At 36.1% G+C, this 14,017-nt stretch overlaps 1 long non-coding RNA gene across 1 annotated transcript in view; it reads left to right on the forward strand.

Annotated features, from left to right (window-relative positions):
* The window catches only part of LOC142142819 (uncharacterized), a 281,383-nt gene that overhangs the window by 118,538 nt on the left and 148,828 nt on the right, over positions 1 to 14,017 (forward strand). The window contains exon 2 of the long non-coding RNA XR_012689343.1: positions 12,724 to 12,780. This is a non-coding gene — a long non-coding RNA (uncharacterized LOC142142819). The remainder of the gene's footprint in view (positions 1 to 12,723; positions 12,781 to 14,017) is intronic.

Below are 14,017 nucleotides of genomic sequence, written 5' to 3' on the forward strand. Positions count from 1 at the left end.
TGTGTCTTCTCTCTCTTTCTGACACTTTAAAGATCGTGCCTTTAAATGAAAAAGTCAGTCTTCATTGCACGACTATGTGCAAGTGCAACAGGGACATTTTTTTGGGTTTACAAAGTCAAACAATAACACTACGACCCTGTCTGTCTGGGGTCTGTCAATGACGAATTGTCTGGAGCATGTTTGGAGGAGGTATTGTGGCCCCGGTATCAAATTGGGTACCGGGGCCACCCCACTATGCAGTCCAGATACTTGTTTGGTGGAATTCCGACACGTGGAGGGTTTTTAAATTATATTGTGGCCTCGGTACCAAATTGTGTACCGGGGCCACCACACTACGCAGTCAAGATACTTGTTTGGTGGAATTCAGACCAGTTGAGGGTTTTATTATTATATTGTGTGGACCACTCTATCTATACCACACTACAACTCTATACCACTCTATTTCCTACTTTAATTCTATTTAATTCTATTTCCTACTTTAATTCTATTACTAATTAATTACCATAAAGAGGAACAAAAAAAACCAATTTTACCAAAAGTATAATATGACTTAGACTTACAAACACTACACTTTAAAGATCGTGCCTTTAAATGAAAAAGTCAGTCTTCATTGCACGACTATGTGCAACAGGGACATTTTTTTGGGTTTACAAAGTCAAACAATAACACTACGACCCTGTCTGTCTGGGGTCTGTCAATGACGAATTGTCTGGAGCATGTTTGGAGGAGGTATTGTGGCCCCGGTATCAAATTGGGTACCGGGGCCACCCCACTATGCAGTCCAGATACTTGTTTGGTGGAATTCCGACACGTGGAGGGTTTTTAAATTATATTGTGGCCTCGGTACCAAATTGTGTACCGGGGCCACCACACTACGCAGTCAAGATAGATAGATGCGTATTGCGTATCATAGATAAAGTACATTCAGTGGTGTGGGGCAAATTGAAAAATATTCCAAATGCACTGACATTATCAAAAACAAGAGGTTGTCACACGCTAAAACTCCAACATGTATATGATGGAGAGGATGGAGGAGCAGCCGTATGTGTAGTGTAATGCAGATCTGTTGAAGGTTTTTTATATATTTTATTGTGGTGCCCAGTGCCCACTCCTCTACGCAGTCCAGATACATTTATTGGTGCGAATCATAAAAGTTCAGGGTTTTTAATATATATTGTGGTGACCCACTCCTCTACGCAGTCCAGGTACATTTATTGGTGCGATTCATAAAAGTTCAGGGTTTTTAATATATATTGTGGTGACCCACTCCTCTACGCAGTCCAGGTACATTTATTGGTGCGAATCATAAAAGTTCAGGGTTTTTAATAGATATTGTGGTGACCCACTCCTCTACGCAGTCCAGGTACAATTATTGGTGCGAATCATAAAAGTTCAGGGTTTTTAAGATATTGTGGTGACCCACTCCTCTACGCAGTCCAGGTACAATTATTGGTGCGAATCATAAAAGTTCAGGGTTTTTAAGATATTGTGGTGACCCACTCCTCTACGCAGTCCAGGTACAATTATTGGTGCGAATCATAAAAGTTCAGGGTTTTTAAGATATTGTGGTGACCCACTCCTCTACGCAGTCCAGGTACAATTATTGGTGCGAATCATAAAAGTTCAGGGTTTTTAATATATATTGTGGTGACCCACTCCTCTACGCAGTCCAGAAAGATACCTTGTTGCAACGTTTTGGACTAATAACTATATTGTGAGGTGTTCACAATACACTGTAAATTAGTGGAAATGCTTGTTATTGAATGTTATTGAGGTTAATAATAGCCTAGGAGTGAAAATAAGCCCAAAAACTTGATTTTTAAACTTTTTATGTTTTTTTCAAAAAAAATCCGAATCCAATACCTTAAATCCGAACCGAGACCTTTCGTCAAGTGTTTTGCGAGACAAATCCGAACCTCAAAAATAACGAAAATCCGGATCCAAAACACAAAACACGAGACCTCAAAAGTCGCCGGTGCACATCCCTAAATAAAACATCTTAAAATGTTAGTAGTGAATGCAAACAATAATGCAAAACTGTAATGCTTTTTAATTAGGGATATATTACAATATCTGACATAGAATTATGACACAATTAAAATGATTTTAAGAATATAATATTCATTCACTTTTTTTCTAAATTAAATAGTGATGTAAAAGTAAATAATTATGCAAAGTAAAAATGGTGTATCTGTACAATAGTAATAATATAATAGTAATAATATAATAATAGTAACAATGTATTACTTAATCAGTACACAACTTGTTTTTAAAATTTAGTTTATCAAAATATATCAGGATCCACCAGAGGGCAGGGCAGCTTCAGTAGCTGAATCTTTCTGGGCATACAAATTGATGGTGACAACAGCACAGGCAAGACTCCTGGCCAAACAACAAGGATTTCAGCTCTTTCAAAGGTCAGCACATATTTAAACCTGCTTCATTATTGGCACCCTTTATGCTTCAGATTTTCATTTAAAAAATCAGTTTACCTCAGCTTCCTTTTACAGACAGATAAATGAAAGAGCTGAATTATATTTTCATTTAGGGATATCAAGTCTTTTTGAAATCAAATTACAGATGTGGTGTTTTGAAATATTTCATATCTGAGGATGAATTCACATATATTTTTCCCTGTGTATGGGATACTTGCAGGACTGCCTTATGTACCTATTACCTAATATTGTGCTCCTGCCAATAGTTTATTTTTATCGTAATAAAATGTTTTGATGGGAGTAGCCTTACAAAAGAAAAATACTTGAAAGGCAGAGATGAATGCATTTATTAGTCAAATAAACTGTTTAGTACATTTTGGAACAAATCATTTTGAGTTATAATAATATAAATTACAATAATGTCATAATTATGGTAATATAAAATAATTACCTACCATTACCTTTCCCAGATTACTGCTTTATCCATCTATATGAATTGATGGATAAAAACTGATGATCCTAACAGAAATACAAGGCACCAATCTCTGGATACCTTATGAAATACTGTTTTTCCCCAAAAAGTATATTAATGGTTTATGGGTACTTATCATGGAGAGTTGACATGTACAGATTGAACCCTAGAAATTTGCAATCATGTTTTAATTTTTACATGATCAGCACATGGGTCATGGGTTCGATTCCAATCATGGCTCTATCTGTGTGGACTTTATATGCTCCCTCCTTGTTTCTGTGGGTTTCCTTCAGGTGCTGAAGTTTGATTACATATTTTTTGTACTGCACTGCGCAATATGATTGGTGCTATAGAAATAAACAATAATAATAATGTGTTTTAACAGATAAAATACATTGGTATTCTCTGTATTTTTTTAAATGTTGCATTTCACAGATAAATATTGTGCTGCAAATATGTTTCCAGCATCGATCTGCTACATATAATATTGACAGGCACTTCTGCTGTGTCACAATCTGCTTAGTATAATATTAATTTTATGTATTGATTTTTATGTAGTGCATGCAATTTTCTGCAGTGATGTATAGCCCAGCAGAGCTAGCATGAGGGACTGAGAGACACAGTGACTTGTCCACAAGAAAGCATCTGTGTGATGATCTACTTAGTGTAATATTTGTAATATATGCACTACTATTGTGCCATGATCTGCTTCTTACAATGTATAAAGTAACACCATTATGCTGCAGTTCTCTTGTATATAATAATCATAATCTATTCTACTGTGATGGATTGCTAGGTTTAATGTTCTCAAAAGAAATGTTGCTGATCCTCTATAATAGCACATATGGAACAGCAATGTTATGTAGTGACAACCTGGTCTTCCTACTATAAGCATATTTCTGTTCTGTACAACAAAAGATTGTGGCAGCACGGTAGCTTAGTGGTTAGCACTTCTGTGAAGATACCGGGTTTATCTGGCCCAATGCTACCCACTTCACGCTGGCTGGCCACCCACGGGTGCCTTCCTATGCCAGGGAAGTCTACCCAGTACCTTCTAGGATTCGTATGGTCACTCAGGCAAATGCAGTTATAAAAATACTACAGTACATTTATTGTCATACAAACAACACTAGAATATTATGTACACACAGTAAATAAATGCCAGGCAGATTTACCACATCATCTCTCCCTTACCCCACTATTTTAAGGAATTATAGTCACCTGGCTGTCTAGACTTCACGACCCATGTATCTCTCTCAGCTGCATATATAGACTTTAGTTAGAGAACAACAACTCAAAACTCGATCTTGCACCTTCATGAATGAAATCCCAGAATGAACACCCACTCATCCCTTGGAGTGGCTCCTTATATCTAGGGTCTAATTTCCACAGTGTTTTCCCATCCCTAGGCAAACCCCTGGGTCTATTCTTCTTAACCATTGGTCAGTGCTGGAATAGGGGGGGTTGGACAGGGGAATGAAGATGAGCTGTCCTTCCAGAAAACCTCCCCTGTTAGATGCCCTGTCTGGACTAGCCTGGTGAGAACAATGGACACTAATTAGTTTTCCTACTCCAGCACCTGGCAACCTGATCCCTACCCACAATCCCCCTGGCTTCACTTTAAAGACAATAAATAACATTACTGCAAGTTATCAATATATAATACACAATATACATATTTACATTGAAATACAATGTCCCCTTAACCACATGTAATTGGACAATGCAGTTGTAGTCTGGTGAGCTGGGGAACAAAAGCAAGGGCTATAAAAAGTACTATAATCCACATTATGTGAGAAACGAGACACAGAATGGTTAGCGTATCAAACTCGTTTCGTCACAACTTCTGCCTCACAGAAGTGGGCTGGTGTCATGAGTTCAATTCCAGATCATGACCTTATCTGTGTGGAGTTTGCATGTTCTCCCAGTGTTTGCGTGGGTTTCCTCTGGGTGCTCCGGTTTTCTCTCTCACGCCAAAAAGATGCTAGTAGGTTAATCAGCTGCTATCAGAATTGACCTTAGTGTGTGTGTGTGCGTGTGCGTGTGATCGGGAATTTAGACTGTAAGCTTCAATAGGTCAGGGACTGATGCAAGCATGTTATCTGTACAGCTGTGCGCAATTAGTGGCTCTGTATAAATAGCTGATCATGATAATCATGATGATGATGGTCCAAAAAATTATGCAATGCTCTGTACGGCATACTTTTGGGAGAAATGTGAACAGGGATGGAATTTGCGTGATGAGATGAGTTTCAGATATACATGAATACTGATGCCCACCTCACTACACCCATCCTTAAAGAATAGTAGCAGCTATTCAAATACAGAACCTCCCAAGCCTATGCAGAGTTGGTTGGGCAAATAGCATGCAAATCAGTCTGGCTAGTATGCTATTTGCTGCCACTGCTAAAACTTTTGCTTTACATCAGTGCTCTACATCAGAGTTCCTCAACCTCTTTAATACCAAGTACCCCTTTATGGCTGTAAATATTTCCCAAGTAATACCTGTTGTGCGTCAATTTATCTCAATTCCTACCTAAATTATGTAAATCTATTCTAGGTACCTTAAGTAAGATCTAATATGTTTAAATGTTCACTAAGCAACACTTTACTTATTTAAATACATCTTTTGGTTTGATTTGAACAGGATTTATCCATTAGTATTACATAAGACTGTTATTTTGAGTTTAGGTCAGCAGGTTGAAGTAGCCCTTGCATGTGTTTGAAATACTCCTAGAGGTAAATGTACCACAGATAGATCAGTAAAAAGTACTGGTCTGAAGCAGCTGACTGCAGGGAAGAGACAGAGCCATGCTTAGTATGACATTGACTTACGGAGCGCGCTTCTTCGTTATCGGGCAAATTTGTGTGGGAGAAAGGATTTCTTTTTTACTTAGGCATTAAGTAAAACTAACAACAGAATACATATTAAATAACAGAGGTGACGCGCTCTCCCTAGGTCATCAATAAGATGAATATTTTTAATTTGAATATTCCTAAGGTTATAGTTTATAGTTTAATATGATATATTATTATTTTAATATGCTTTGCTAATGAGTCTGAAGAGGAATAGAGTCTGAGAGTAGTGGGTAGTAGCTACCAATCAAACTCAAATCCAGATAGTAATATAGTAGAAGACTTACATCCATGGGCTGGGAGAAGAAGAATACTCCCTCCCTACCACAGCAGAGAATAACAGTATAGCATAATGCTCACAGCCAAGGGACAGAAGTAGCCCATATGCCCACTAGCATTTTCATGCATTTTTAATGCTTGTAAATGTGCATATCCATTGCAAATGCATTAGAGTCACATTTGAAATGTGTTTTTAGTGGCACTTGTAGGGTTTCCAATGCATTGAAAAGCTGAAGCTGAAACACACGAAAATGGAATATGTACCATTTCAAAAAATGCTGCCTCAATGCAAATAAAGATGCCAGTGGGTATGGTAACACGAGAAAATGAATTCTAGTGTCAGACCATGTATTTTGTAGTAATAAAATGCGAGGTGCTATGTGGTTTTAGAATTTCCCTCAAGTATCACAGGATCTAACTAGAAATGTGAACTTAAAACACAGTAAAGAATTAGTTGAGGCAGGAGTAGGCACCATGCCACAATGGACTGGTTCTGACTGAGAGTCGGGGAATGTTTTTTGTAGGGAGGTGGTTGAGGAAGGGGGCTGGTAATGAGGTACATCTGAGGATCATGCAATATGATTTAACAAGTTAGACAAATGTTTTTTAATGCTTGCCTACATGTAATCTTAACCTGTTACATTTTGAGGATTTGCATCTGTTCAAACAAGTGAAATACTTTTCACCTGATTCAAATAGATGAATTAACATGTGCAAAATGAAGCAGTTATTTAAAACATAATCTACTGGCCTTTCTTGAGACTGGGGTTGAGAAACGCTGGGGTTTAAATCAGTAAATATTCAGTTCCTATATCAAGATAATATTATAATGAGGATAATTTTGAAACTAATTTCATAATGTTGTCTGGATATATCCTAAACTCAGAAGTTACTTTAGTCACAATGCTTATCAACAAACTGCTAGGTTTAAGTAAATAAGGGATTAATATATTTTGATGAATGAAACAGACCTACCTCAGAGGTATGCTTTATTAAGAGTTCAATTCCTTAGACCAGAAAGAACCATTTGGAGGGTTCCAATTTAATTGTATATTCCTCATAGGAAACATAATTGACCAAAGCAATAGTTCACCAATTACATGTTTATGAAGACATCTGTATATATTTGTAACTTCGAAAGTAGCAAGATAACATATGTCAATGATATGTGTGAAGCAAAGGATTATATTTTGCTCTTGTTACTGTCTATGTATAGAATTGAAGCAATACATTTGTATATTGTGCATAAAATGCTATTTCACATGCAAACAACTCAAGAAAAAAGCCACAAAAGCCACTACTTTTCTAAATAGGTACAACTTGCCATGTCCTTTAGAACTAGAATTATTATTAAAAGAAGGGCATAGAAAGAGTGAATTGGTGAATGAACCTAATTTAGTTCTTCACATACATGGTTCACAGCATTATGTGTGCCCCATTAAGATACAAAATTGACTTAATTTTAAATAAGGGGCACTTACAGAAGTGTACCTATCAAAAGTTTTTATAGGACCACAATATACATTTTTAAGAATATGTACATTAAGAATACATATAGTAAGATTACATATTGTAATCTTACTAGATTAGAACAATTGGCCTTGATAGAGTTGAAATATCACCAGTCTATATTCATTAGACTTACAGACAAAGGGGGTGCTATGGTTGCAATTGACTGGTATGTGAAGTTTGCTAGGAGACAAATTGGGGATATTTATTTCTATAAAATTATATGTGGCAATACAATTAGAAATTTGAAGCATCTCCAAGATGATGCCCTATCTGAAGAAGTGATGTCCAAAGAAGAATTAAATTGTTTAAGTATCCAGTCACCAGCAATTTTTTATCATAGATTCATGCAAGATACACAAGACACTTCACTTTCCACTGGGGGTTATTTCTGGCATTGGGTCTTTTGTTTTATCTAGATTACTTTTTACAGTGCCCCAGGGTTACATTGCCTCTCTGAGATCCCACATCAGAGATCCCACACATATTTTCAATTTAACTAAAGATTTAATTTGAAAGAACACTTTGATTCTCAACTCTGGATTTGCAGGCAATATACTCACATACCCCAGTTGTGAGAAGCCAGTTTGTCAGTGGTGGATTACTTCCTATGGACTGAAGTGGAAGTCTCAGGCAATGTTAATTTTTTTTACAGTGTTAATTTATATTTGATGTTATTTTAATAAACTGTTTTGTTTATTTTATGTTTATAGTATACTGACAATTATTTTTTCTTTGTGGATCATAATTATTTACAGACACTTGGATCAGCCATGGGGACCAGGTTCACTCTGAGTTTTGTCAAGTTATATCTGGGCAGATTCAAGCAGGAATTAATTTTGTAGGGCTTATTCTGGGAGAACCTCATCTACTATGCCTGTTACATTAATGATCTATTTATCTTTTGGGGTGGGGATTTTATGTCAGCACAGAGTTTCATTTCTCACTCAAATTATAATCTCTACAATTTGAAATTCACACTTTCATTTACGTGTTATTCAATTTTTTGGTGTAGGACTCAAGAATTATTTTTCCTAACTATCCTTAACATGTCAATTCCAGCAACTATCTTTATTACTCTAGTAGTTATTACAATTTGTGAATCACTTACATCCTGAAGGAACAATTGAATAGACTAAAGAGGAATTGTACATTAAAAGAGATGTGTGCATTTCAAGCACCATATATTGTCCAAAACATTATATCCCTGAAATCTAATATCTGAAGCGTATGAGGTTATTAAAACTTGGTTCAAATTCACTTCTCTCTTTCTGTCCCCTCCTCCACACTATATTAATGTTTTAAATAATTATATGCATGTAACAAGAGTTGGAAAAGATAAGATCTGGTCAGTATATTTAATACTATACCAGGTAGCAGGGAACACACACTTAGGGCTATATTTACTAAACTGCGGGTTTGAAAAAGTGGAGATGTTGCCTACAACAACCAATCAGATTGTAGCTGTCATTTTGTAGAATGCACTAAAGAAATGAAAGGTAGAATCTGATTGGTTGCTATAGGCAACATCTCCACTTTTTCAAACTCGCAGTTTAGTAAATATACTCCTTAGTGTTCAGTTTTATGTTATGTTATTGTCATATACAATGCAGCACACATTTCTTTTGCTTTCACTATATAGGTAATTCACTTATTTAATTATTAGGTATTATGTGTGGTATCCTCCCCTAGTTTACAGTTTTATGTGGTTCCTTTATAATTTTTCTTTTGGTCTTTAGAGTTGGTAGGCATTGAGTGCAATTTTTATTAGATTGTGTCAATTTTAATATCGGCATTTGCTTTTAGGAGAGATGTCCATTCTACCAGTTGTTTGAAGAATTTATATAGGGCATATGTCCCCTCTTGTTCATTTGATTTAAATAATATTTACCTTTTATCCAAAAACATACTAGTAGGTTAATTGGCTGCTATCAAATTTGACCCTAGTCTCTGTCTGTCTGTGTGTGTGTGTGTATGTTAGGGAATTTAGACTGTAAGCTCCAATGGGGCAGGGACTGATGTGAATGAGTTCTCTGTACAGCGCTGCGGAATCAGTGGCGCTATATAAATAAATGGTGATGATGATGATGATTATATCTCTTTATATCTTATTAGTAAGAGTTATTTTACCATATTATTACAGACTGGATTAATACTAACTACACTGCACATTTTGTCTGGTATGCCTGTCTATAAACGAAAGATGTTCATTCCTAATATTGGATATGTGCATTTATTTATTCATTATGCTTGGTGCTTCTTTATATTTATTAATAAAAACTGACCGGCAAGTAATGTTTATTTTGAGTTACACAAATAAATTATTCGCCCATTGAATTTTTTAAATTTATATTATTGAACAATATATTTACAAATGTAAAATATTAAAATGCACTGTTTTTTCTCTAATTTGGTTGGCTTTCTCTTTTTAATATTTCTTTCTTGATTATTCTTTATTTACCTCTTTATTTATGATTGTGGCTTATGAACACTAAAGAGCCCAAAACCTTGCAAACACTACGCAACCTGCATCATCTAGACCCCTCCTGCTTCTCTGCCACCATTGAAACACTCCACTTTCCCATCTTCTTTTTGTCTTGCCCTAACAGAGGTAATCATTTTACAAGTCCACAATTTTTGAAACCCTAGTTAAAGCCGTCCCTGGTATCACACTTCACCTCTGTCAAGTCCCTACCTTGGCATTCCAAGCTCACATGCTACCTTCAGAGATGGTCCAATTTCACTGAGTGCCCCTTCTTCTTGTTCTTGCTTTTTGACCTCTATGCTGCTTTTGACACAGTTGACCATCTTCTCCTCATTGACACCCTTCACACCCTTGGCCTTCGCAGCACTGTCCTTTCCTGGTTTACTTCCTACCTTTCTGATCATTCCTTCAATTTCTCTTCCTCTGGTATCTGTTCCCCTCCTGTCACTCTAACTGTTGGGTTCCCCCAAGGCTCTGTTCTTGACCAATTACTTTTCTTTCTTTATACCTCCTCTCTTTGACCTCCAATATCACCTCTATGCCAATGACACTTTAATCTATCTTTCCACATCTGACATGGTCGGTACCTGAAACGCAACATATCCAAAACTGAGCATATAGCCTTTCAACCACCTAACATCACATCACCTCCTATGATCTCCATTAAGGTTGATGGTGTCACCCTCTCCCCTGTTCCCCTCACACGCTTCCTGGGGTTCAGCATTGACTCTGCCCTCATTTTTTAACTCCCCACATGCAGTTCCTTTCCCATTCCTGTCACCTCCACCTCCACAACACAATATTTGTACTTTCCTCTTCATGGATGTCACCAAGACCATCATCCATGCCCTTGTCATCTCCTGTCTTGATTATTGCAATGTTCTCCTCTATGGCTTGCTTAACAAATGTCTGTCCCTCCTGAAATTTGTGCTGCATTGAGATTAAACTTTCTCTCCTGACATTCCTCTTCCACTATGTCTCTCTGGAAAACCTTACATTCCCTCCAGAATACAATTCAAGTTACTTACTCTCACTTATAAAACCCTCTTAAATGCCCCCCCTTCCTAAATCTCCAATCTTGTCAAGAATTACTCCCCAACTCGCTCCCTGTGTTCTGTCAATAACCTTTACCTTTCCTCATTGCCTATAACCACCTCACTCTCTTGCCTTCAGGAAATTACATGCACAGCTCCCCACATTTGAAACTCACTGTGCCACCTAATGAGACTTACCCCCAACATTGAATCTTTCAAATGCTCCATCAAAATTTACATTTTCACACTTGCCTAAGGTCACCCCATCCAAAGACAAATCCCTCCTCATGCTCCACCTGCCCCTTTCAGTTCACCTCTATCATCTCCATTTTACTACCCGAATCCTCTTAATGTTAATGCTCACAAGTTTGGCCCTCTCTACCTCCTTTCTCCTCATCCTCTTTGCACTGTTTCTTTGTTCTAGCTGTGTCTTCTTGTGTAGTTGCTTTCTCTATAGTCTCTTGTGTTATTTTTTTACTGATTATATTGTTTCTGTTGTCCCTTTATACCTGTATTTTTTTCTGTTTATTGTTTTTTTTATTGTGCATCACTGCGAATTGTGTGGCACCATGTAATTAAGATGATGAGGATGATAAGAAAGAAAATAGAGGCAACTAGATAATGCAATTGTTCTGTGTTTGAAACCTAATATTTTTACATTCCAAGCATGTTTAACATTATTCATTTATGAAATTTTGCTTTATTAGTTCACTCATTTTGGGAACTACCTATGTTATTGTTAGAATATTTCAAATTCTGAAAAAGGGACACAAAAGGTCTGTTATAAAAAAAAAACACCTTCTTGTGTTCATAGATACACAAGTGTTTCTCTGCAACTTTATATATACTAATTATCATAAAATCCCTGCTTACTGCACACAATACAAACACAATAAGGCACTAAACAGGTAATCATCAACAATAAATTCATCTTCACAATTTGCTGCCAAACAGGCACTTTGAGAATCATTGAAATAATTGATATATGTGGTATTTGCAATCAAAAATTGGGATACCTTGTCATAAATTAGGGACAGATGAAAAGTATTTTAATGCATTTTTAAACCTGGTTGTTAAATTACTTCAATCTGAGCTGATGAATTTAAAAGGCAATGTCACATATTATAGACTCCACATTAATCAAATATGACCCACCATATGTAGCTAGTAGGGGGCATCCCATGAACTACTCCATATCCTGAAGCCAAGACACTGCTCATGCTTTAACTCTTAGCATCCATAGATCTAAAACAGAGCTTGATGGAAGTTGTTCTGTAAAGCTATTTTGGAAATTTATGGACAGCATTGCAATATGCTATTTTCCTCTGTAGGGAAAAGGAGCAGAAATTAGACTTGCTCCAGCTTTCAGACTCAGATTTGTCATATGAAAGAGGTATATTTAATTTTTAAGGGGTCCAGCAAAGGCTAAGTTACCGGTTAAAACATTTGAATTTTATTTTGTTGAGCATCAAAAGTATTTTTACTGGAGTAAAAATATAAATTTATGACTATTTGAACTATATGTATTTTAAATTTCAAACTACCATGAATCATTAATATAAATAAACTTTCTAATAGTCTTTTACTTAAATGTATTATTTCTAATTCCAACAAATCCAAACATGTAATTATTTCTTATTGTTCATTTCATAGGTTTGTGAAGCAATATGTCCTAGTTTGCGAAGGAGTAGACATTTGCACAGGCAGAGGGTAAGTACGCATTACTATTGAAGTATGAGGTAGGTGCATGGGTTTGCCTCATTTTGTGGAGTAGTGCAGAAACATTATCATTATTGTGTAATGAGATAAAGTGGTACAGCAGGTGCATTATCAGAGGCATTTCATGTCTTTAATGCCCAATTCCTCTCTGCAAAAGGAATTCTGCGTTTTTTCAGGGCTGTTAAAGACTCGGTTTCATCCTATACAGAGTTAAAGTCAGGGATCACAATATTGGAGGCTACATTATGTGTTTCGTACTAGTACTTCATCACGTGTGCAGTGGTGGACTGGGTCTAAAAATATTGGTTGCCAGGAGACAAAGGGGGCCCACCCACAACCATAAGGCTATCATTTAATTTTTATAAGAAATAAATACAATTTTCAAAAAATACATAAGTGGAAAAAGGGTACAATTAAAAGTTTAGAGAAATAAATGTATTTATTTTAGTAATTACAGTGTACATATATTGTACATATTACTGGCAGTATACAGTAGATACTAAATGTAAATACAGATTGTTATAATTGATATATATTTTTTTTACTTTTATTTTAAATAAATGGTGGATATTTTTAAATAGTTTGCATGTACTGAACATTTTACACTTTAACAGGAAGTTCAAAAGCATATTTCATGCAATCCATTATATTACGAGCAATTAACCAGATGATTGTGCTAATCTGTCAATAATTGCTTCTGCATCCAATTCATCTAACACTTCCTTTTCAATGTACAGCAGCATGTATGATTCCAAGTTCTCCTCAGACAGTGAATTTAGCTTTAAAAATGTCTTCTCACATTGGACTTGAGTAACTGATATTGGGCTAATGACTTCATAAAGGTTATTATACGCCTTGTCATGAAGTCTGTTGGATACCAGAATTTTAAGTACACACGATGGGCAAGTGCTACAAATTTTACACTTGTTGTAACTGGAATCCATATTCTCACCATCATTATGCAGTAGCTTTAATACATCAACGTTCAAAACAAAAGAAAACAATTCCAATATTACTTGATCTTTGCTGATTTGTGGAGACAGCTTAATAATAACTTCCAATGCTTCATCTTCAAGGCCCTCTTCTGCAACAATTTTAAACTTTGCTAGGTCCAAGCAGGATAAATCTTTATACAACTTTTTGTATTGTACAAAGTGTGAATCTAGTGACTGGACAATGCGGTCCATTATTAGTTTAAACACATTTAATCTAAATCAGCTACAGAATC

The sequence above is a fragment of the Mixophyes fleayi genome, chromosome 3 (genome assembly GCF_038048845.1).
Source record: "Mixophyes fleayi isolate aMixFle1 chromosome 3, aMixFle1.hap1, whole genome shotgun sequence".
NCBI classification, from domain to species: Eukaryota; Metazoa; Chordata; class Amphibia; order Anura; family Limnodynastidae; genus Mixophyes; species Mixophyes fleayi.